Source organism: Parasteatoda tepidariorum, chromosome 2 (assembly GCF_982258835.1).
Source record: "Parasteatoda tepidariorum strain Cologne lab strain chromosome 2, Ptep-v5.0, whole genome shotgun sequence".
In the NCBI taxonomy this organism is placed as follows: domain Eukaryota; kingdom Metazoa; phylum Arthropoda; class Arachnida; order Araneae; family Theridiidae; genus Parasteatoda; species Parasteatoda tepidariorum.
In genome coordinates, this window is record NC_141756.1 from 47,640,545 (window position 1) to 47,658,132 (window position 17,588).

General features: G+C 40.6%; 24 non-coding genes across 24 annotated transcripts; all 24 read left to right on the top strand.

Moving 5' to 3' along the window:
- Positions 1-505: 505 nt before the first annotated feature.
- On the top strand, positions 506-578 carry TRNAK-UUU (transfer RNA lysine (anticodon UUU)). The gene has a single exon. It is a non-coding gene; the product is annotated as a tRNA-Lys (tRNA).
- A 527-nt stretch (positions 579-1,105) lies between these two features.
- Positions 1,106-1,178, top strand: TRNAN-AUU (transfer RNA asparagine (anticodon AUU)). The gene has a single exon. It is a non-coding gene; the product is annotated as a tRNA-Asn (tRNA).
- Positions 1,179-1,905: 727 nt separating this feature from the next.
- On the top strand, positions 1,906-1,978 carry TRNAK-UUU (transfer RNA lysine (anticodon UUU)). The gene has a single exon. It is a non-coding gene; the product is annotated as a tRNA-Lys (tRNA).
- A 327-nt stretch (positions 1,979-2,305) lies between these two features.
- On the top strand, positions 2,306-2,378 carry TRNAK-UUU (transfer RNA lysine (anticodon UUU)). Its single transcript has one exon. It is a non-coding gene; the product is annotated as a tRNA-Lys (tRNA).
- A 127-nt stretch (positions 2,379-2,505) lies between these two features.
- On the top strand, positions 2,506-2,578 carry TRNAK-UUU (transfer RNA lysine (anticodon UUU)). The gene has a single exon. It is a non-coding gene; the product is annotated as a tRNA-Lys (tRNA).
- Positions 2,579-3,505: 927 nt separating this feature from the next.
- Positions 3,506-3,578, top strand: TRNAK-UUU (transfer RNA lysine (anticodon UUU)). Its single transcript has one exon. It is a non-coding gene; the product is annotated as a tRNA-Lys (tRNA).
- Positions 3,579-5,105: 1,527 nt separating this feature from the next.
- On the top strand, positions 5,106-5,178 carry TRNAK-UUU (transfer RNA lysine (anticodon UUU)). The gene has a single exon. It is a non-coding gene; the product is annotated as a tRNA-Lys (tRNA).
- A 1,127-nt stretch (positions 5,179-6,305) lies between these two features.
- On the top strand, positions 6,306-6,378 carry TRNAK-UUU (transfer RNA lysine (anticodon UUU)). The gene has a single exon. It is a non-coding gene; the product is annotated as a tRNA-Lys (tRNA).
- Positions 6,379-6,505: 127 nt separating this feature from the next.
- Positions 6,506-6,578, top strand: TRNAK-UUU (transfer RNA lysine (anticodon UUU)). The gene has a single exon. It is a non-coding gene; the product is annotated as a tRNA-Lys (tRNA).
- Positions 6,579-6,705: 127 nt separating this feature from the next.
- On the top strand, positions 6,706-6,778 carry TRNAK-UUU (transfer RNA lysine (anticodon UUU)). The gene has a single exon. It is a non-coding gene; the product is annotated as a tRNA-Lys (tRNA).
- Positions 6,779-7,105: 327 nt separating this feature from the next.
- TRNAK-UUU (transfer RNA lysine (anticodon UUU)) lies at positions 7,106-7,178 on the top strand. Its single transcript has one exon. It is a non-coding gene; the product is annotated as a tRNA-Lys (tRNA).
- Positions 7,179-7,905: 727 nt separating this feature from the next.
- TRNAN-AUU (transfer RNA asparagine (anticodon AUU)) lies at positions 7,906-7,978 on the top strand. Its single transcript has one exon. It is a non-coding gene; the product is annotated as a tRNA-Asn (tRNA).
- Positions 7,979-9,505: 1,527 nt separating this feature from the next.
- TRNAK-UUU (transfer RNA lysine (anticodon UUU)) lies at positions 9,506-9,578 on the top strand. Its single transcript has one exon. It is a non-coding gene; the product is annotated as a tRNA-Lys (tRNA).
- A 1,127-nt stretch (positions 9,579-10,705) lies between these two features.
- On the top strand, positions 10,706-10,778 carry TRNAK-UUU (transfer RNA lysine (anticodon UUU)). Its single transcript has one exon. It is a non-coding gene; the product is annotated as a tRNA-Lys (tRNA).
- A 127-nt stretch (positions 10,779-10,905) lies between these two features.
- TRNAK-UUU (transfer RNA lysine (anticodon UUU)) lies at positions 10,906-10,978 on the top strand. Its single transcript has one exon. It is a non-coding gene; the product is annotated as a tRNA-Lys (tRNA).
- A 127-nt stretch (positions 10,979-11,105) lies between these two features.
- On the top strand, positions 11,106-11,178 carry TRNAK-UUU (transfer RNA lysine (anticodon UUU)). Its single transcript has one exon. It is a non-coding gene; the product is annotated as a tRNA-Lys (tRNA).
- A 727-nt stretch (positions 11,179-11,905) lies between these two features.
- TRNAK-UUU (transfer RNA lysine (anticodon UUU)) lies at positions 11,906-11,978 on the top strand. Its single transcript has one exon. It is a non-coding gene; the product is annotated as a tRNA-Lys (tRNA).
- Positions 11,979-12,705: 727 nt separating this feature from the next.
- Positions 12,706-12,778, top strand: TRNAK-UUU (transfer RNA lysine (anticodon UUU)). The gene has a single exon. It is a non-coding gene; the product is annotated as a tRNA-Lys (tRNA).
- A 127-nt stretch (positions 12,779-12,905) lies between these two features.
- Positions 12,906-12,978, top strand: TRNAK-UUU (transfer RNA lysine (anticodon UUU)). The gene has a single exon. It is a non-coding gene; the product is annotated as a tRNA-Lys (tRNA).
- A 1,327-nt stretch (positions 12,979-14,305) lies between these two features.
- Positions 14,306-14,378, top strand: TRNAK-UUU (transfer RNA lysine (anticodon UUU)). Its single transcript has one exon. It is a non-coding gene; the product is annotated as a tRNA-Lys (tRNA).
- A 127-nt stretch (positions 14,379-14,505) lies between these two features.
- Positions 14,506-14,578, top strand: TRNAK-UUU (transfer RNA lysine (anticodon UUU)). The gene has a single exon. It is a non-coding gene; the product is annotated as a tRNA-Lys (tRNA).
- A 1,527-nt stretch (positions 14,579-16,105) lies between these two features.
- TRNAK-UUU (transfer RNA lysine (anticodon UUU)) lies at positions 16,106-16,178 on the top strand. The gene has a single exon. It is a non-coding gene; the product is annotated as a tRNA-Lys (tRNA).
- A 127-nt stretch (positions 16,179-16,305) lies between these two features.
- On the top strand, positions 16,306-16,378 carry TRNAK-UUU (transfer RNA lysine (anticodon UUU)). The gene has a single exon. It is a non-coding gene; the product is annotated as a tRNA-Lys (tRNA).
- Positions 16,379-17,105: 727 nt separating this feature from the next.
- TRNAK-UUU (transfer RNA lysine (anticodon UUU)) lies at positions 17,106-17,178 on the top strand. Its single transcript has one exon. It is a non-coding gene; the product is annotated as a tRNA-Lys (tRNA).
- Positions 17,179-17,588: the final 410 nt, after the last annotated feature.

Below are 17,588 nucleotides of genomic sequence, written 5' to 3' on the forward strand. Positions count from 1 at the left end.
TATACTTGGAATATTTTATCAGTCATCCGCGTTCGGGCGATTCTTTCTCCTTCTTCTATTTTATACTTATAATATTTTATCTGTTTATCGGCACTAACGGTTTGAGCCCGGATAGCTCAGACGGTAGAGCGTTAGGCTTTTAACCTAACGGTCCAGGGTTAGAGTCCCTGTTCGGGGGATCCCTTTTTTTACTTCTATTTTATACTTGGAAAATTCTATCTGTCTTCCGCGATCAGGTGATTCTTTCTCTTTCTTCTATTTTATACTTATAATATTTTATCTTTTTATCGGAACAAACGGATTGAGCCCGGATAGCTCAGTCGTTAGAGCGTTAGGCTTTTAACCTAACGGTCCAGGGTTCGAGTCCCTGTTCGGGCGATCCCGTTTTTTACTTCTATTTTATACTTGGAAAATTCTATCTGTCTTCCGCGATCGGGCGATTCTTTCTCTTTCTTCTATTTTATACTTATAATATTTTATCTTTTTATCATAACTAACGGATTGAGCCCGGATAGCTCAGTCGGTAGAGCGTTAGGCTTTTAACCTAACGGTCCAGGGTTCGAGTCCCTGTTCGGGCGATCCCTTTTTTTACTTCTATTTTATACTTGGAAAATTCTATCTGTCTTTCGCGATCGGGCGATTCTTTCTCTTTCTTCTATTTTATACTTATAATATTTTATCTTTTTATCGGAACTAACGGCTTGAGCCCGGATAGCTCTGCAGGTAGAGCGTTACACTTTTAACCTAACGGTCCAGGGGTCGAGTCTCTGTTCGGGCGATCCCTTTTTTAACTTGTATTTTATACTTGGAAAATTCTATCTGTCTTGCGCGATCGGGCGATTCTTTCTCTTTCCTCTATTTTATACTTATAATATTTTATCTGTTTATCGGCACTAACGGTTTGAGCCCGGATAGCTCAGTCGGTAGAGCGTTAGGCTTTTACCCTAACGGTCCAGGGATCGAGTCCCTGTTCGGGCGATCTCTTTCTTTACTTGTATTTTATACTTGGAATATTTTGTCTTCCTTCCGCGATCGGGCGATTCTTTCTCTTTCTTCTATTTTATACTTATAATATTTTATCTGTTTATCGGCACTAACGGATTGAGCCCGGATAGCTCAGTCGGTAGAGCATTAGGCTATTAACCTAACGGTCCTGGGTTCGAGTCCCTGTTCGGGCGATCCCTTTTTTTACTTCTATTTAATACTTGGTAAATTCGATCTGTCTTCCGCAGTCGGGTGATTCTTTCTCTTTCTTCTATTTTATACTTATAATATTTTATCTGTTTATCGGCACTAACGGATTGAGCCCGAAAAGCTCAGTCGGTAGAGCGTTAGGCTTTTAACCTAACGGTCCAGGGTTCGAGTCCCTGTTCGTGCGATCTCTTTTTTTACTTGTATTTTATACTTGGAATATTTTATCAGTCATCCGCGTTCGGGCGATTCTTTCTCCTTCTTCTATTTTATACTTATAATATTTTATCTGTTTATCGGCACTAACGGTTTGAGCCCGGATAGCTCAGTCGGTAGAGCGTTAGGCTTTTACCCTAACGGTCCAGGGATCGAGTCCCTGTTCGGGCGATCTCTTTCTTTACTTGTATTTTATACTTGGAATATTTTGTCTTCCTTCCGCGATCGGGCGATTCTTTCTCTTTCTTCTATTTTATACTTATAATATTTTATCTGTTTATCGGCACTAACGGATTGAGCCCGGATAGCTCAGTCGGTAGAGCGTTAGGGTTTTAACCTAACGGTCCAGGGTTCGAGTCCCTGTTCGGGCGATCCCTTTTTTTACTTCTATTTTATACTTGGAAAATTCTATCTGTCTTCCGCGATCGGGCGATTCTTTCTCTTTCTTCTATTTTATACTTATAATATTTTATCTTTTTATCATAACTAACGGATTGAGCCCGGATAGCTCAGTCGGTAGAGCGTTAGGCTTTTAACCTAACGGTCCAGGGTTCGAGTCCCTGTTCGGGCGATCCCTTTTTTTACTTCTATTTTATACTTGGAAAATTCTATCTGTCTTCCGCGATCGGGCGATTCTTTCTCTTTCTTCTATTTTATACTTATAATATTTTATCTTTTTATCATAACTAACGGATTGAGCCCGGATAGCTCAGTCGGTAGAGCGTTAGGCTTTTAACCTAACAGTCCAGGGTTCGAGTCCTTGTTCGGGCGATCCCTTTTTTTACTTCTATTTTATACTTGGAAAATTCTAACTGTCTTCCGCGATCGGGCGATTCTTTCTCTTTCTTCTATTTTATACTTATAATATTTTATCTTTTTATCATAACTAACGGATTGAGCCCGGATAGCTCAGTCGGTAGAGCGTTAGGCTTTTAACCTAACGGTCCAGGGTTCGAGTCCCTGTTCGGGCGATCCCTTTTTTTACTTCTATTTTATACTTGGAAAATTCTATCTGTCTTCCGCGATCGGGCGATTCTTTCTCTTTCTTCTATTTTATACTTATAATATCTTATCTTTTTATCGGAACTAACGGATTGAGCCCGGATAGCTCAGTCGGTAGAGCGTTAGGCTTTTAACCTAACGGTCCAGGGTTCGAGTCCCTGTTCGGGCGATCCCTTTTTTTACTTCTATTTTATACTTGGAAAATTCTATCTGTCTTCCGCGATCGGGCGATTCTTTCTCTTTCTTTTATTTTATACTTATAATATTTTATCTGTTTATCGGCACTAATGGATTGAGCCCGGATAGCTCAGTCGGTAGAGCGTTAGGCTTTTAACGTAACTGTCCAGGGTTCGAGTCCCTGTTCGGGCGATCCCTTTTTTTACTTCTATTTTATACTTGGAAAATTCTATCTGTCTTCCGCGATCGGGCGATTCTTTCTGTTTCTTCTATTTTATACTTATAATATTTTGTCTTTTTATCGGAACTAACGGATTGCGCCCGGATAGCTCAGTCGGTAGAGCGTTAGGCTTTTAACCTAACGGTCCAGGGTTCGTGTCCCTGTTCGGGCGATTCCTTTTTTTACTTCTATTTTATACTTGGAAAATTCTATCTGTCTTCCGCAATCCGGCGATTCTTTCTCTTTCTTCTATTTTATACTTATAATATTTTATCTGTTTATCGGCACTAACTGATTGAGCCCGGATAGCTCAGTCGGTAGCGCGTTAGGCTTTTAACCTAACGGTCCAGGGATCGAGTCCCTGTTCGGGCGATCCCTTTTTTTACTTCTATTTTATACTTTGAAAATTCTATCTGTCTTCCGCGATCGGGCGATTCTTTCTCTTTCTTCTATTTTATACTTATAATATTTTATCTTTTTATCGGAACTAACGGATTGAGCTCGGATAGCTCAGTCGGTTGAGCGTTAGGCTTTTAACCTAACGGTCCAGGGTTCGAGTCCCTGTTCGGGCGATCCCTTTTTTTACTTCTATTTTATACTTGGAAAATTCTATCTGTCTTCCGCGATCGGGCGATTCTTTCTCTTTCTTCTTTTTTATACTTATAATATTTTATCTGTTTATCGGCACTAACTGATTGAGCCCGGATAGCTCAGTCGGTAGAGCGTTAGGCTTTTAACCTAACGGTCCAGGGTTCGAGTCCCTGTTCGGGCGATCTCTTTTTTTACTTGTATTTTATACTTGGAATATTTTATCAGTCATCCGCGTTCGGGCGATTCTTTCTCCTTCTTCTATTTTATACTTAAAATATTTTATCTGTTTATCGGCACTAACGGTTTGAGCCCGGATAGCTCAGACGGTAGAGCGTTAGGCTTTTAACCTAACGGTCCAGGGTTAGAGTCCCTGTTCGGGGGATCCCTTTTTTTACTTCTATTTTATACTTGGAAAATTCTATCTGTCTTCCGCGATCGGGTGATTCTTTCTCTTTCTTCTATTTTATACTTATAATATTTTATCTTTTTATCGGAACTAACGGATTGAGCCCGGATAGCTCAGTCGTTAGAGCGTTAGGCTTTTAACCTAACGGTCCAGGGTTCGAGTCCCTGTTCGGGCGATCCCTTTTTTTACTTCTATTTTATACTTGGAAAATTCTATCTGTCTTCCGCGATCGGGCGATTCTTTCTCTTTCTTCTATTTTATACTTATAATATTTTATCTGTTTATCGGCATTATCGGATTGAGCCCGGATAGCTCAGTCGGTAGAGCGTTAGGGTTTTAACCTAACGGTCCAGGCTTTGAGTCTCTGTTCGGACGATCCCTTTTTTTACTTCTATTTTATACTTGGAAAATTCTCTCTGTCTTCCGCGATCGGGCGATTCTTTCTCTTTCTTCTATTTTATACTTATAATACTTTATCTTTTTATCGGAACTAACGGATTGAGCCCGGATAGCTCAGTCGGTAGAGCGGTAGGCTTTTAACCTAACGGTCCAGGGTTCGAGTCCCTGTTCGGGCGAACCCTTTTTTTACTTCTATTTTATACTTGGAAAATTCTATCTGTCTTCCGCGATCGGGCGATTCTTTCTCTTTCTTCTATTTTATGCTTATAATATTTTATCTGTTTATCGGAACTAACGGAATGAGCCCGGATAGCTCAGACGATAGAGCGTTAGGCTTTAAACCTAACGGTCCAGGGTTAGAGTCCCTGTTCGGGGGATCCCTTTTTTTACTTCTATTTTATACTTGGAAAATTCTATCTGTCTTCCGCGATCGGGTGATTCTTTCTCTTTCTTCTATTTTATACTTATAATATTTTATCTTTTTATCGGAACTAACGGATTGAACCCGGATAGCTCAGTCGTTAGAGCGTTAGGCTTTTAACCTAACGGTCCAGGGTTCGAGTCCCTGTTCGGGCGATCCCTTTTTTTACTTCTATTTTATACTTGGAAAATTCTATCTGTCTTCCGCGATCGGGCGATTCTTTCTCTTTCTTCTATTTTATACTTATAATATTTTATCTTTTTATCATAACTAACGGATTGAGCCCGGATAGCTCAGTCGGTAGAGCGTTAGGCTTTTAACCTAACAGTCCAGGGTTCGAGTCCCTGTTCGGGCGATCCCTTTTTTTACTTCTATTTTATACTTGGAAAATTCTATCTGTCTTCCGCGATCGGGCGATTCTTTCTCTTTCTTCTATTTTATACTTATAATATTTTATCTTTTTATCGGAACTAACGGATTGAGCCCGGATAGCTCAGTCGGTAGAGCGTTAGGCTTTTAACCTAACGGTCCAGGGTTCGAGTCCCTGTTCGGGCGAACCCTTTTTTTACTTCTATTTTATACTTGGAAAATTCTATCTGTCTCCCGCGATCGGGCGATTCTTTCTCTTTCTTCCATTTTATACTTATAATATTTTATCTTTTTATCGGAACTAACGGATTGAGCCCGGATAGCTCAGTCGGTAGAGCATTAGGCTTTTAACCTAACGGTCCAGGGTTCGAGTCCCTGTTCGGGCGATCCCTTTTTTTACTTCTATTTTATACTTGGAAAATTCTATCTGTCTTCCGCGATCGGGCGATTCTTTCTCTTTCTTCTGTTTTAAACTTATAATATTTTATCTGTTTATCGGCACTAATGGATTGAGCCCGGATAGCTCAGTCGGTAGAGCGTTAGGCTTTTAACCTAACTGTCCAGGGTTCGAGTCCCTGTTCGGGCGATCCCTTTTTTTACTTCTATTTTATACTTGGAAAATTCTATCTGTCTTCCGCGATCGGGCGATTCTTTCTGTTTCTTCTATTTTATACTTATAATATTTTGTCTTTTTATCGGAACTAACGGATTGCGCCCGGATAGCTCAGTCGGTAGAGCGTTAGGCTTTTAACCTAACGGTCCAGGGTTCGTGTCCCTGTTCGGGCGATCCCTTTTTTTACTTCTATTTTATACTTGGAAAATTCTATCTGTCTTCCGCAATCCGGCGATTCTTTCTCTTTCTTCTATTTTATACTTATAATATTTTATCTGTTTATCGGCACTAACTGATTGAGCCCGGATAGCTCAGTCGGTAGCGCGTTAGGCTTTTAACCTAACGGTCCAGGGTTCGAGTCCCTGTTCGGGCGATCCCTTTTTTTACTTCTATTTTATACTTTGAAAATTCTATCTGTCTTCCGCGATCGGGCGATTCTTTCTCTTTCTTCTATTTTATACTTATAATATTTTATCTTTTTATCGGAACTAACGGATTGAGCTCGGATAGCTCAGTCGGTAGAGCGTTAGGCTTTTAACCTAACGGTCCAGGGTTCGAGTCCCTGTTCGGGTGATCCCTTATTTTACTTCTATTTTATACTTGGAAAATTCTATCTGTCTTCCGCGATCGGGCGATTCTTTCTCTTTCTTCTTTTTTATACTTATAATATTTTATCTGTTTATCGGCACTAACGGATTGAGCCCGGATAGCTCAGTTGGTAGAGCGTTAGGCTTTTAACCTAACGGTCCAGGGTTCGAGTCCCTGTTCGGGCGATCCCTTTTTTTATTTCTATTTTATACATGGAAAATTCTATCTGTCTTCCGCGATCGGGCGATTCTTTCTCTTTCTTCTATTTTATACTTATAATATTTTATCTTTTTATCGGATCTAACGGATTGAGCCCGGATAGCTCAGTCGGTAGAGCGTTAGGCTTTTAACCTAACGGTCCAGGGTTCGAGTCCCTGTTCGGGCGATCCCTTTTTTTACTTCTATTTTATACTTGAAAATTTCTATCTGTCTTCCGCGATCGGGCGATTCATTCTCTGTCTTCTATTTTATACTTATAATATTTTATCTGTTTATCGGCACTAACGGATTGAGCCCGGATAGCTCAGTCGGTAGAGCGTTAGGCTTTTAACCTAACGGTCCAGGGTTCGAGTCCCTGTTCGGGCGATCCCTTTTTTTACTTGTATTTTATACTTGGAATATTTTATCTGTCTTCCGCGATCGGGCGATTCTTTCTCTTTCTTCTATTTTATACTTATAATATTTTATCTGTTTATTGGCACTAACGGATTAAGCCCGGATAGCTCAGTCGGTTGAACGTTAGGCACTTAACCTAACGGTCCAGGGTTCGAGTCCCTGTTTGGGCGATCCCTTTTTTTACTTCTGATTTATACTTGGAATAATTTATCTGTCTTCCGTGATCGGGCGATCCTTTCTCTTTCTTCTATTTTATACTTATAATATTTTATCTGTTTATCGGCACTAACGGATTGAGCCCGGATAGCTCAGTCGGTAGAGCGTTAGGCTTTTAACCTAACGGTCCAGGGTTCGAGTCCCTGTTCGGGCGATCTCTTTTTTTACTTGTATTTTATACTTGGAATATTTTATCAGTCATCCGCGTTCGGGCGATTCTTTCTCCTTCTTCTATTTTATACTTAAAATATTTTATCTGTTTATCGGCACTAACGGTTTGAGCCCGGATAGCTCAGACGGTAGAGCGTTAGGCTTTTAACCTAACGGTCCAGGGTTAGAGTCCCTGTTCGGGGGATCCCTTTTTTTACTTCTATTTTATACTTGGAAAATTCTATCTGTCTTCCGCGATCGGGTGATTCTTTCTCTTTCTTCTATTTTATACTTATAATATTTTATCTTTTTATCGGAACTAACGGATTGAGCCCGGATAGCTCAGTCGTTAGAGCGTTAGGCTTTTAACCTAACGGTCCAGGGTTCGAGTCCCTGTTCGGGCGATCCCTTTTTTTACTTCTATTTTATACTTGGAAAATTCTATCTGTCTTCCGCGATCGGGCGATTCTTTCTCTTTCTTCTATTTTATACTTATAATATTTTATCTTTTTATCATAACTAACGGATTGAGCCCGGATAGCTCAGTCGGTAGAGCGTTAGGCTTTTAACCTAACGGTCCAGGGTTCGAGTCTCTGTTCGGGCGATCCCTTTTTTAACTTGTATTTTATACTTGGAAAATTCTATCTGTCTTGCGCGATCGGGCGATTCTTTCTCTTTCCTCTATTTTATACTTATAATATTTTATCTGTTTATCGGCACTAACGGATTGAGCCCGGATAGCTCAGTCGCTAGAGCGTTAGGCTATTAACCTAACGGTCCTGGGTTCGAGTCCCTGTTCGGGCGATCCCTTTTTTTACTTCTATTTAATACTTGGTAAATTCGATCTGTCTTCCGCAGTCGGGTGATTCTTTCTCTTTCTTCTATTTTATACTTATAATATTTTATCTGTTTATCGGCACTAACGGATTGAGCCCGAAAAGCTCAGTCGGTAGAGCGTTAGGCTTTTAACCTAACGGTCCAGGGTTCGAGTCCCTGTTCGGGCGATCTCTTTTTTTACTTGTATTTTATACTTGGAATATTTTATCAGTCATCCGCGTTCGGGCGATTCTTTCTCCTTCTTCTATTTTATACTTATAATATTTTATCTGTTTATCGGCACTAACAGTTTGAGCCCGGATAGCTCAGTCGGTAGAGCGTTAGGCTTTTACCCTAACGGTCCAGGGATCGAGTCCCTGTTCGGGCGATCTCTTTCTTTACTTGTATTTTATACTTGGAATATTTTGTCTTCCTTCCGCGATCGGGCGATTCTTTCTCTTTCTTCTATTTTATACTTATAATATTTTATCTGTTTATCGGCACTATCGGATTGAGCCCGGATATCTCAGTCGGTAGAGCGTTAGGGTTTTAACCTAACGGTCCAGGCTTTGAGTCTCTGTTCGGACGATCCCTTTTTTTACTTCTATTTTATACTTGGAAAATTCTCTCTGTCTTCCGCGATCGGGCGATTCTTTCTCTTTCTTCTATTTTATACTTATAATACTTTATCTTTTTATCGGAACTAACGGATTGAGCCCGGATAGCTCAGTCGGTAGAGCGGTAGGCTTTTAACCTAACGGTCCAGGGTTCGAGTCCCTGTTCGGGCGAACCCTTTTTTTACTTCTATTTTATACTTGGAAAATTCTATCTGTCTTCCGCGATCGGGCGATTCTTTCTCTTTCTTCTATTTTATGCTTATAATATTTTATCTGTTTATCGGAACTAACGGAATGAGCCCGGATAGCTCAGACGATAGAGCGTTAGGCTTTAAACCTAACGGTCCAGGGTTAGAGTCCCTGTTCGGGGGATCCCTTTTTTTACTTCTATTTTATACTTGGAAAATTCTATCTGTCTTCCGCGATCGGGTGATTCTTTCTCTTTCTTCTATTTTATACTTATAATATTTTATCTTTTTATCGGAACTAACGGATTGAACCCGGATAGCTCAGTCGTTAGAGCGTTAGGCTTTTAACCTAACGGTCCAGGGTTCGAGTCCCTGTTCGGGCGATCCCTTTTTTTACTTCTATTTTATACTTGGAAAATTCTATCTGTCTTCCGCGATCGGGCGATTCTTTCTCTTTCTTCTATTTTATACTTATAATATTTTATCTTTTTATCATAACTAACGGATTGAGCCCGGATAGCTCAGTCGGTAGAGCGTTAGGCTTTTAACCTAACAGTCCAGGGTTCGAGTCCCTGTTCGGGCGATCCCTTTTTTTACTTCTATTTTATACTTGGAAAATTCTATCTGTCTTCCGCGATCGGGCGATTCTTTCTCTTTCTTCTATTTTATACTTATAATATTTTATCTTTTTATCGGAACTAACGGATTGAGCCCGGATAGCTCAGTCGGTAGAGCGTTAGGCTTTTAACCTAACGGTCCAGGGTTCGAGTCCCTGTTCGGGCGAACCCTTTTTTTACTTCTATTTTATACTTGGAAAATTCTATCTGTCTCCCGCGATCGGGCGATTCTTTCTCTTTCTTCCATTTTATACTTATAATATTTTATCTTTTTATCGGAACTAACGGATTGAGCCCGGATAGCTCAGTCGGTAGAGCATTAGGCTTTTAACCTAACGGTCCAGGGTTCGAGTCCCTGTTCGGGCGATCCCTTTTTTTACTTCTATTTTATACTTGGAAAATTCTATCTGTCTTCCGCGATCGGGCGATTCTTTCTCTTTCTTCTATTTTAAACTTATAATATTTTATCTGTTTATCGGAACTAATGGATTGAGCCCGGATAGCTCAGTCGGTAGAGCGTTAGGCTTTTAACCTAACTGTCCAGGGTTCGAGTCCCTGTTCGGGCGATCCCTTTTTTTACTTCTATTTTATACTTGGAAAATTCTATCTGTCTTCCGCGATCGGGCGATTCTTTCTGTTTCTTCTATTTTATACTTATAATATTTTGTCTTTTTATCGGAACTAACGGATTGCGCCCGGATAGCTCAGTCGGTAGAGCGTTAGGCTTTTAACCTAACGGTCCAGGGTTCGTGTCCCTGTTCGGGCGATCCCTTTTTTTACTTCTATTTTATACTTGGAAAATTCTATCTGTCTTCCGCAATCCGGCGATTCTTTCTCTTTCTTCTATTTTATACTTATAATATTTTATCTGTTTATCGGCACTAACTGATTGAGCCCGGATAGCTCAGTCGGTAGCGCGTTAGGCTTTTAACCTAACGGTCCAGGGTTCGAGTCCCTGTTCGGGCGATCCCTTTTTTTACTTCTATTTTATACTTTGAAAATTCTATCTGTCTTCCGCGATCGGGCGATTCTTTCTCTTTCTTCTATTTTATACTTATAATATTTTATCTTTTTATCGGAACTAACGGATTGAGCTCGGATAGCTCAGTCGGTAGAGCGTTAGGCTTTTAACCTAACGGTCCAGGGTTCGAGTCCCTGTTCGGGTGATCCCTTATTTTACTTCTATTTTATACTTGGAAAATTCTATCTGTCTTCCGCGATCGGGCGATTCTTTCTCTTTCTTCTTTTTTATACTTATAATATTTTATCTGTTTATCGGCACTAACGGATTGAGCCCGGATAGCTCAGTTGGTAGAGCGTTAGGCTTTTAACCTAACGGTCCAGGGTTCGAGTCCCTGTTCGGGCGATCCCTTTTTTTATTTCTATTTTATACATGGAAAATTCTATCTGTCTTCCGCGATCGGGCGATTCTTTCTCTTTCTTCTATTTTATACTTATAATATTTTATCTTTTTATCGGATCTAACGGATTGAGCCCGGATAGCTCAGTCGGTAGAGCGTTAGGCTTTTAACCTAACGGTCCAGGGTTCGAGTCCCTGTTCGGGCGATCCCTTTTTTTACTTCTATTTTATACTTGGAAATTTCTATCTGTCTTCCGCGATCGGGCGATTCATTCTCTGTCTTCTATTTTATACTTATAATATTTTATCTGTTTATCGGCACTAACGGATTGAGCCCGGATAGCTCAGTCGGTAGAGCGTTAGGCTTTTAACCTAACGGTCCAGGGTTCGAGTCCCTGTTCGGGCGATCCCTTTTTTTACTTGTATTTTATACTTGGAATATTTTATCTGTCTTCCGCGATCGGGCGATTCTTTCTCTTTCTTCTATTTTATACTTATAATATTTTATCTGTTTATTGGCACTAACGGATTAAGCCCGGATAGCTCAGTCGGTTGAACGTTAGGCACTTAACCTAACGGTCCAGGGTTCGAGTCCCTGTTTGGGCGATCCCTTTTTTTACTTCTGATTTATACTTGGAATAATTTATCTGTCTTCCGCGATCGGGCGATCCTTTCTCTTTCTTCTATTTTATACTTATAATATTTTATCTGATTATCGGCACTAACGGATTGAGCCCGGATAGCTCAGTCGGTAGAGCGTTGGGCTTTTAACCTAACGGTCCAGGGTTCGAGTCCCTGTTCGGGCGATCCCATTTTTAACTTGTATTTTATGCTTGGAATAATTTATCTGTCTTCCGCGATCGGGCGATTCTTTCTCTTTCTTCTACTTTATACTTATAATATTTTATCTGTTTATCGGAACTAACGGAATGAGCCCGGATAGCTCAGACGGTAGAGCGTCAGGCTTTTAACCTAACGGTCCAGGGTTAGAGTCCCTGTTCGGGGGATCCCTTTTTTTACTTCTATTTTATACTTGGAAAATTCTATCTGTCTTCCGCGATCGGGCGATTCTTTCTCTTTCTTCTATTTTATACTTATAATATTTTATCTTTTTATCGGAACTAACGGATTGAGCCCGGATAGCTCAGTCGGTAGAGCGTTAGGCTTTTAACCTAACGGTCCAGGGTTCGAGTCCCTGTTCGGGCGAACCCTTTTTTTACTTCTATTTTATACTTGGAAAATTCTATCTGTCTCCCGCGATCGGGCGATTCTTTCTCTTTCTTCCATTTTATACTTATAATATTTTATCTTTTTATCGGAACTAACGGATTGAGCCCGGATAGCTCAGTCGGTAGAGCGTTAGGCTTTTAACCTAACGGTCCAGGGTTCGAGTCCCTGTTTGGGCGATCCCTTTTTTTACTTCTGATTTATACTTGGAATAATTTATCTGTCTTCCGCGATCGGGCGATCCTTTCTCTTTCTTCTATTTTATACTTATAATATTTTATCTGATTATCGGCACTAACGGATTGAGCCCGGATAGCTCAGTCGGTAGAGCGTTGGGCTTTTAACCTAACGGTCCAGGGTTCGAGTCCCTGTTCGGGCGATCCCATTTTTAACTTGTATTTTATGCTTGGAATAATTTATCTGTCTTCCGCGATCGGGCGATTCTTTCTCTTTCTTCTACTTTATACTTATAATATTTTATCTGTTTATCGGAACTAACGGAATGAGCCCGGATAGCTCAGACGGTAGAGCGTCAGGCTTTTAACCTAACGGTCCAGGGTTAGAGTCCCTGTTCGGGGGATCCCTTTTTTTACTTCTATTTTATACTTGGAAAATTCTATCTGTCTTCCGCGATCGGGCGATTCTTTCTCTTTCTTCTATTTTATACTTATAATATTTTATCTTTTTATCGGAACTAACGGATTGAGCCCGGATAGCTCAGTCGGTAGAGCGTTAGGCTTTTAACCTAACGGTCCAGGGTTCGAGTCCCTGTTCGGGCGAACCCTTTTTTTACTTCTATTTTATACTTGGAAAATTCTATCTGTCTCCCGCGATCGGGCGATTCTTTCTCTTTCTTCCATTTTATACTTATAATATTTTATCTTTTTATCGGAACTAACGGATTGAGCCCGGATAGCTCAGTCGGTAGAGCGTTAGGCTTTTAACCTAACGGTCCAGGGTTCGAGTCCCTGTTCGGGCGATCCCTTTTTTTACTTCTATTTTATACTTGGAAAATTCTATCTGTCTTCCGCGATCGGGCGATTCTTTCTCTTTCTTCTATTTTATACTTATAATATTTTATCTGTTTATCGGCACTAATGGATTGAGCCCGGATAGCTCAGTCGGTAGAGCGTTAGGCTTTTAACCTAACTGTCCAGGGTTCGAGTCCCTGTTCGGGCGATCCCTTTTTTTACTTCTATTTTATACTTGGAAAATTCTATCTGTCTTCCGCGATCGGGCGATTCTTTCTGTTTCTTCTATTTTATACTTATAATATTTTGTCTTTTTATCGGAACTAACGGATTGCGCCCGGATAGCTCAGTCGGTAGAGTGTTAGGCTTTTAACCTAACGGTCCAGGGTTCGTGTCCCTGTTCGGGCGATCCCTTTTTTTACTTCTATTTTATACTTGGAAAATTCTATCTGTCTTCCGCAATCCGGCGATTCTTTCTCTTTCTTCTATTTTATACTTATAATATTTTATCTGTTTATCGGCACTAACTGATTGAGCCCGGATAGCTCAGTCGGTAGCGCGTTAGGCTTTTAACCTAAAGGTCCAGGGTTCGAGTCCCTGTTCGGGCGATCCCTTTTTTTACTTCTATTTTATACTTTGAAAATTCTATCTGTCTTCCGCGATCGGGCGATTCTTTCTCTTTCTTCTATTTTATACTTATAATATTTTATCTTTTTATCGGAACTAACGGATTGAGCTCGGATAGCTCAGTCGGTAGAGCGTTAGGCTTTTAACCTAACGGTCCAGGGTTCGAGTCCCTGTTCGGGTGATCCCTTATTTTACTTCTATTTTATACTTGGAAAATTCTATCTGTCTTCCGCGATCGGGCGATTCTTTCTCTTTCTTCTTTTTTATACTTATAATATTTTATCTGTTTATCGGCACTAACGGATTGAGCCCGGATAGCTCAGTCGGTAGCGCGTTAGGCTTTTAACCTAACGGTCCAGGGTTCGAGTCCCTGTTCGGGCGATCCCTTTTTTTACTTCTATTTTATACTTGGAAAATTCTATCTGTCTTCCGCAATCCGGCGATTCTTTCTCTTTCTTCTATTTTATACTTATAATATTTTATCTGTTTATCGGCACTAACTGATTGAGCCCGGATAGCTCAGTCGGTAGCGCGTTAGGCTTTTAACCTAACGGTCCAGGGTTCGAGTCCCTGTTCGGGCGATCCCTTTTTTTATTTCTATTTTATACATGGAAAATTCTATCTGTCTTCCGCGATCGGGCGATTCTTTCTCTTTCTTCTATTTTATACTTATAATATTTTATCTTTTTATCGGATCTAACGGATTGAGCCCGGATAGCTCAGTCGGTAGAGCGTTAGGCTTTTAACCTAACGGTCCAGGGTTCGAGTCCCTGTTCGGGCGATCCCTTTTTTTACTTCTATTTTATACTTGGAAATTTCTATCTGTCTTCCGCGATCGGGCGATTCATTCTCTGTCTTCTATTTTATACTTATAATATTTTATCTGTTTATCGGCACTAACGGATTGAGCCCGGATAGCTCAGTCGGTAGAGCGTTAGGCTTTTAACCTAACGGTCCAGGGTTCGAGTCCCTGTTCGGGCGATCCCTTTTTTTACTTGTATTTTATACTTGGAATATTTTATGTGTCTTCCGCGATCGGGCGATTCTTTCTCTTTCTTCTATTTTATACTTATAATATTTTATCTGTTTATTGGCACTAACGGATTAAGCCCGGATAGCTCAGTCGGTTGAACGTTAGGCACTTAACCTAACGGTCCAGGGTTCGAGTCCCTGTTTGGGCGATCCCTTTTTTTACTTCTGATTTATACTTGGAATAATTTATCTGTCTTCCGCGATCGGGCGATCCTTTCTCTTTCTTCTATTTTATACTTATAATATTTTATCTGATTATCGGCACTAACGGATTGAGCCCGGATAGCTCAGTCGGTAGAGCGTTGGGCTTTTAACCTAACGGTCCAGGGTTCGAGTCCCTGTTCGGGCGATCCCATTTTTAACTTGTATTTTATGCTTGGAATAATTTATCTGTCTTCCGCGATCGGGCGATTCTTTCTCTTTCTTCTACTTTATACTTATAATATTTTATCTGTTTATCGGAACTAACGGAATGAGCCCGGATAGCTCAGACGGTAGAGCGTCAGGCTTTTAACCTAACGGTCCAGAGTTAGAGTCCCTGTTCGGGGGATCCCTTTTTTTACTTCTATTTTATACTTGGAAAATTCTATCTGTCTTCCGCGATCGGGCGATTCTTTCTCTTTCTTCTATTTTATACTTATAATATTTTATCTTTTTATCATAACTAACGGATTGAGCCCGGATAGCTCAGTCGGTAGAGCGTTAGGCTTTTAACCTAACAGTCCAGGGTTCGAGTCCCTGTTCGGGCGATCCCTTTTTTTACTTCTATTTTATACTTGGAAAATTCTATCTGTCTTCCGCGATCGGGCGATTCTTTCTGTTTCTTCTATTTTATACTTATAATATTTTGTCTTTTTATCGGAACTAACGGATTGCGCCCGGATAGCTCAGTCGGTAGAGCGTTAGGCTTTTAACCTAACGGTCCAGGGTTCGTGTCCCTGTTCGGGCGATCCCTTTTTTTACTTCTATTTTATACTTGGAAAATTCTATCTGTCTTCCGCAATCCGGCGATTCTTTCTCTTTCTTCTATTTTATACTTATAATATTTTATCTGTTTATCGGCACTAACGGATTGAGCCCGGATAGCTCAGTCGGTAGCGCGTTAGGCTTTTAACCTAACGGTCCAGGGTTCGAGTCCCTGTTCGGGCGATCCCTTTTTTTACTTCTATTTTATACTTTGAAAATTCTATCTGTCTTCCGCGATCGGGCGATTCTTTCTCTTTCTTCTATTTTATACTTATAATATTTTATCTTTTTATCGGAACTAACGGATTGAGCTCGGATAGCTCAGTCGGTAGAGCGTTAGGCTTTTAACCTAACGGTCCAGGGTTCGAGTCCCTGTTCGGGTGATCCCTTATTTTACTTCTATTTTATACTTGGAAAATTCTATCTGTCTTCCGCGATCGGGCGATTCTTTCTCTTTCTTCTTTTTTATACTTATAATATTTTATCTGTTTATCGGCACTAACGGATTGAGCCCGGATAGCTCAGTCGGTAGAGCGTTAGGCTTTTAACCTAACGGTCCAGGGTTCGAGTCCCTGTTCGGGCGATCCCTTTTTTTATTTCTGTTTTATACATGGAAAATTCTATCTGTCTTCCGCGATCGGGCGATTCTTTCTCTTTCTTCTATTTTATACTTATAATATTTTATCTTTTTATCGGATCTAACGGATTGAGCCCGGATAGCTCAGTCGGTAGAGCGTTAGGCTTTTAACCTAACGGTCCAGGGTTCGAGTCCCTGTTCGGGCGATCCCTTTTTTTACTTCTATTTTATACTTGGAAATTTCTATCTGTCTTCCGCGATCGGGCGATTCATTCTCTGTCTTCTATTTTATACTTATAATATTTTATCTGTTTATCGGCACTAACGGATTGAGCCCGGATAGCTCAGTCGGTAGAGCGTTGGGCTTTTAACCTAACGGTCCAGGGTTCGAGTCCCTGTTCGGGCGATCCCATTTTTAACTTGTATTTTATGCTTGGAATAATTTATCTGTCTTCCGCGATCGGGCGATTCTTTCTCTTTCTTCTACTTTATACTTATAATATTTTATCTGTTTATCGGAACTAACGGAATGAGCCCGGATAGCTCAGACGGTAGAGCGTCAGGCTTTTAACCTAATGGTCCAGGGTTAGAGTCCCTGTTCGGGGGATCCCTTTTTTTACTTCTATTTTATACTTGGAAAATTCTATCTGTCTTCCGCGATCGGGCGATTCTTTCTCTTTCTTCTATTTTATACTTATAATATTTTATCTTTTTATCATAACTAACGGATTGAGCCCGGATAGCTCAGTCGGTAGAGCGTTAGGCTTTTAACCTAACAGTCCAGGGTTCGAGTCCCTGTTCGGGCGATCCCTTTTTTTACTTCTATTTTATACTTAGAAAATTCTATCTGTCTTCCGCGATCGGGCGATTCTTTCTCTTTCTTCTATTTTATACTTATAATATTTTATCTTTTTATCGGAACTAACGGATTGAGCCCGGATAGCTCAGTCGGTAGAGCGTTAGGCTTTTAACCTAACGGTCCAGGGTTCGAGTCCCTGTTCGGGCGATCCCTTTTTTTACTTCTATTTTATACTTGGAAAATTCTATCTGTCTTCCGCGATCGGGCGATTCTTTCTCTTTCTTCTATTTTATACTTATAATATTTTATCTTTTTATCGGAACTAACGGATTGAGCCCGGATAGCTCAGTCGGTAGAGCGTTAGGCTTTTAACCTAACGGTCCAGGGTTCGAGTCCCTGTTTGGGCGATCCCTTTTTTAACTTCTATTTTATACTTGGAAAATTCTATCTGTCTTCCGCGATCGGGCGATTCTTTCTCTTTCTTCTTTTTTATACTTATAATATTTTATCTGTTTATCGGCACTAACGGATTGAGCCCGGATAGCTCAGTCGGTAGAGCGTTAGGCCTTTAACCTAACGGTCCAGGGTTCGAGTCCCTGTTCGTGCGATCTCTTTTT